The following is a 5,187-nucleotide window of genomic DNA, read 5'->3' on the forward strand; positions in this document are numbered from 1 at the left end:
CCTCCTCTTCCTTTTCCTGTGTCCCAGTTCCCTGAGTCATTGCTCGTTTCATGGGAGAATTGGGGTATGAGACTAGGTACATTTTTTGATTTGACTGCAGTATCTGGGGATCTGCCTCAATAGGTCACCTTAGTTGGCGTGACTAATCTTCCACAGCCTGACAGTCACCCTACCCTGGGTCTAGTCCAAGAACCTCTTGTCCGGTGGTTACTGCTGTCTATGTAACGAAGTCTGCAACCTCATTGCCTACTGCTGAGCAGAACAGCTCTGTGGAGGGTATCCACCATGGCCTTAAGCTGTCCTGATGCTGAGGTTGTCTTTACAGTGATTGGACCAGCTTTATCCTCTCCCTGCCTACTCTGAAATGGGAGAATATAAACTACAGACCCACCAGACCCCTATCAGAGGAAGGGTGAGAATGAAGAGAGACTGGAGCTGCTACCATCTGCACCTTGCACTTGTCACTTTGGGGAGGCAGTTTAAGAGGATGCTGGGAAGATCCTGTGGGAGACGATAACATTTATGCTCGTCCCTTAGGCAAAGTTTCCACATGCCTTGGAGCAAATCCCAGTCCTCTTTGCCTCATTGCAAGCATTTGCCTCTTGCTTCCGCCCAACTCAGAGTGTTTGTATTTGGGAGTGAGTGGGTGTGGGTAGGAGGCTGGAGTGTGGCATCGGCAATCTTGGAGTCTAATAATGGAGCTGGAAGACTCAATGACGCCCAACTCAAATTAGTCACGAGCAGTCATCGGCACGCCAGCACTGGGGAATTCCTCCAGTTCAGTGAAGGAAAGTGTCACAAACAACAGCTAAGGGTGGATGATGTGTTTCAAGTTGTGGGAGTGCTAATTTTAAAATTTTTGTTCAAGAAAGGGATTATAGAAATGTAAAACAAAAATATTTCGACTTGAAAAATACTTCGTAATTATATGTCATAAAATAATTAGGTCATGGCAAATTAGCACAAATGTTTACAGCAAAATTGCCATGTAAAACATTATCGGTAATATTATGCTAATTGCTTCAGAAGCAAAAGCTGATTATGTTTCGGCAGGATTAAAATTTGCCACGTTTGCATTTCTCTCCAGCTTCACCCATTTTCCATGTGTGCACCAAACCTGTGGTTACTATAGAAATCAAACTGCCCATTTGAAGAGGAACCTTCCACACACTAAGATAAGATATGTCCATAAAAGAAAGGGAGAGAATTCCTGAAGGGGACACTCACTCATCTTTCCCTGTGGGGTGCAGCATGGTAGCAGGTGAATGGCGTGCTCAGAGAAGCAGACCGGGAACACTGGATTAGGCTGGAGAGGAATCTCAGAGAATCTCCCACGCCTTAATATGTTAAAATCGAATCTGTTAAAACACAGCTGCTATCAGCACATCTGGAGTAAGCCCAAGGATTCTGCATTATCCCAACAAGATTTTAGGAATGCTAGCATTTCTGGTCCATGGACCACATTTGGAGTGATCTTCTCTGGGCTTGCAAATTCAAATGTATTTGGAGCAAGATAGACAATGAAAAATTAATGATGGGGTGGGAGTGAGAGAGTCAGAAATAGCAGACACTGTTGAACAAAGGAATGCGCTGGCAAACTAAAGGAATCCTAGGGCAATTGACAGAAGAGGAAAGAGAGGAAGGAAGCGCCATCCTGCTGTCTGGGTGTGTATGTCTAAGATTCCAGTTTTAGGGACTTAATGCTAAGTAAGTTTGAACAGAAATAGCTTGTTTCAGTTCTGTATGTGACTGGACACCCAGGACCTGGCTTCGTCTGCCCCTCAAAAAGTCACTGGGCAGGGAAACAAACCCATCATTATTAGAGGCACACACTCGTCTGAACTTTGCTGAACTTGGCTCCTCCAAGGAGAACAGGTCTTCCTATTTCATGTGCACCAGCACACTGGGAATTATTCGCTAAGCTCTGGATGCTTCCTATCGCAACAGGTGTGCTGTGTGTCCAGGCAACAGCAGACTTCTCCCTTATCTTGCTGCCTTGATCTCCTGGAGGGGATCTAAGCCAATTGCTTTCCCTCAGAGCCTCTGTTCCTCCAACACAAAATTGAACTACCTAAAAAGCCAGTGGTAGCAATGCTGCGAGAAATGTCTTTCTAATCACCAAAGGGCTGAACCTGGTTTTGATCTAAGTATCAGTGAAGCCCTGACCACTAACTGGGTAGGGCTCACAGGGGGTCACTTTTGGGAGTCACCCATTCCTGCAGAGAAGTCTTATAGCCTTATAGCATAGAGATGGGTTGGGCTTCTACAATTTAGCCATAGTCACACAGCCTTTATGGTCTGATGTACTGTCCTATCCCTCCATGATATCTGCCTGGGATTTCTGAGTCTTACCCCTAGGCCACAGAGAGCTTTTCACCCCCAGTTCTCGAGGTCTGTTACTACTTACAGGCATAATCACATGACAAGTGCCCCTCTGGGTCATGTACTGGGTGTGGATGTTCTTGAGGAATGATCTCACGCCATCCTTCTTATCTCAAGAGTTCTCTTATTTGCACATCATACACAGTGAACTGAGGTCCACCTGAGTAAGCAACAGACAGGACCTTGGCTCTAGGTCACACTGTTGTCACCATCTGAGTCTGCTGCCCTTTAGTCTTCGCCTGTGGGTCTGTAAGTGCCTGCTGCTCTGTGTCTGTCCTTCCTTGTAGTCTCTCTGTGTGGTGCGATGCCTGGCACAAAATATGTGCTTGGAATGCACAAATCTTCTTTTATGCGGGGCCCCTTCTTTCTCCTAGAATGACTCCTGACATCTTGTGAAAGTCAGGTCTTAGTGCAACAATACGTTTATTTCCCAAGATCCATTTCTTCAGCGTACACTGCTGTGCAGAGTTTCCTGAAGGGCTGAAGGTTCATGGAGCTGAGAGCCTTCCTACCACCTCCTCTCAATTTTTGCATTTTGGGCATAAGAGTCACAAAATAGCCCAACTGCTTCATATTATGTCCTTCGGTGCAAAACCATAACCCCAGAGAATATGTTATTCTTTATTATTTATTGTATGCCCGCAAGACACTGGTTCGATTGCAAATGGCAAAGAGTGCTTTGTAAGGAGATCAGTGTCAGGAGCTTTATTAAAATATGTACTTAGGGAGTGGCTTGGAATAGCGAAAGGAAGTATCTTGGGAGAGGAATTGTTTTCAGAAGTCAGAAAGAAATTCTGGGATATGGGGGAGAGAAAGGAAGGAGAGGTAAGACAGACAGAGGAAAAATGTTTTAAAAATAAAATTGATAGCCAAATTGGATGCAAATGGAGAAACAAACGTGCAGTCATGGATAGGAAAACACACGGATTTAGAAATGAAATATGATCAATTTATCTTCATTTGTAACAGAGTGAAATCTGGGCCCCTCTGGAGCAAGCTTCCTAGCGTATGTGAGTCCTCAGCTGGGGTGTTTGGCTGTTTTCTCTGCAGAACTGTTGTTATTCCAAATCCTTGCTTTGGTAGCACAGTCTGCTCTGCAGCCTGGCCAGGCTACTCCAAGAGGATAGCCCGTGCTGTATGACCTTTGGCTCAACACCTCTGCTTTCCCTCCATCTCCTAGAGCTGTGTGGCATTACTCTGTCCCCCTTTGTAAGGGCCCTCTCAAGCTGACAGGACGGCTGCTCTCCTTCTGCCAAGGCACCCACGGATGATGGGATCTTCAGGCCTCTAATGGCTTCCTCTGAACATCTTTATTGTGCTGGCATGATTTATGGGGGTCAGATGAGGCCTGGCCCTGGTTCCCTCTGCAGGAGCTTCCTCCTGGGGTGTGCTTAGCAGAAGGAGTTAGGAAGAGTCACTTATGCTCAGAGAGCAAGACAGCGTCTTTCAAAGGGCCCTGAGTGGCTCAGGTCTCATCAGTAAATCCATATTCAGAAGGCCCCATGTCGGGCTGCGGGGATGACTGCTGACCACCGCCCAGCCTCTGGGATGTAGTTAAATAGCAGTCAAGCCCGAGACAACAGCAGGCAATTTGTTTTCCTCAGGCCTCTAGTCTAAAATGAAGAAGGCAGATTTCCCGAATTCTTGGGTTTTCACAGGGAAATGAATTCAGCAATGAAGAGTCTTGGGAATTTGAGATGCGCTTTCTTTCATATTATGTCCCTTTCCATAGGGTGCCATTGAGTGCTAGCTTCTTCTTCTTCTTTTTTTTAAACAGACTTAATTCACTTTTATTTTTCTTGTATAAAAACCCTATGTGGTGGCCACAGCTGGAGCCTGCGTTCTCTGAACAGACTCTGGTGTGGGTTTTCACAAGATGGTCAGTGAATTCCTGATAAGAAGACTTGGTGAACACAGTCTCTTTCCAGAGGTCGGGGATCAGGTAGCTGTAGGTTTTAGAGATGGCATCAAAGGTGGCCTTGGAAAAGTTGCCCAGGGTGGCAGTGCAGCCCCTGTATGATGTGTAGCAGTCATCAATGCTAGCCATCATCAGTAGCTTCTTGGGCACAGGAGCGGAGACTGTGCCAGTGCCTCTGGGGGCAGGAATGAGACGCACCAGCACAGAACCACAGCGGCCTGTCACTTTGCAAGCAAAAGTGTGGGGCTTGCCAATCTTGTTCCCCCAGTAGCCTCTCCACACAGGGACAATGGAAAGCTTGGCTAAGATGATGGCCCCTCTAATGGTAGTGGCTACCTCCTTGGAGCACTTAACACTGAGATCTACGTGACCATTGTAGTCCCCAATAGCGACGAAAGCCTTGAGCCTGGTCCGCTGGCCTGCCCTAGTCTGCTTCTGTACGGGCATGATCTTCAGAGCCCCATCCTTTAGGGATGCTCCAAGGAAAAAGTCAATGATCTCGAACTCCTGAATGGGCAGGAAGAACAGGTAGATCTCCTCTAGAGACTTGATTTTCATGTCCTTAACCAGGCGGCCCAGCTTGGCGACGGGAATCCACTCGTCTTCAGCTTTACCTCCGCGAGGCCCATGGCCTCGGCCTAGGCCACGACCTCAACCACGACCGCGCCCCCCCCCAGACAGCGGCCGAATCTTCCACGGAAGCCGCCATGGCCTCCTGATCCTGGGCACCTGGGTCCTCCGGGCCCTCCTGCTGCACCGGCGCAGTACCAGCGGGCTTCATGGTGGTAGGAATGTGTATCTGGGACTCTCATCACCTCACATCTTGGTGGAACAGGAAGCAGAGAGTTGACAGAAAGAGGGGACAAGCACCCACTTTCTCCAGCAGG

The 5,187-nt window shown here is 47.6% G+C and overlaps 1 pseudogene; it reads right to left on the reverse strand.

Moving 5' to 3' along the window:
* Window positions 1-4,194: 4,194 nt before the first annotated feature.
* LOC125388781 (small ribosomal subunit protein uS5 pseudogene) lies at window positions 4,195-4,903 on the reverse strand (annotated as a pseudogene).
* Between the last annotated feature and the right edge of the window lie 284 nt (window positions 4,904-5,187).

Source organism: Myodes glareolus, chromosome 4 (genome assembly GCF_982192425.1).
Source record: "Myodes glareolus chromosome 4, mMyoGla1.1, whole genome shotgun sequence".
NCBI classification, from domain to species: domain Eukaryota; kingdom Metazoa; phylum Chordata; class Mammalia; order Rodentia; family Cricetidae; genus Myodes; species Myodes glareolus.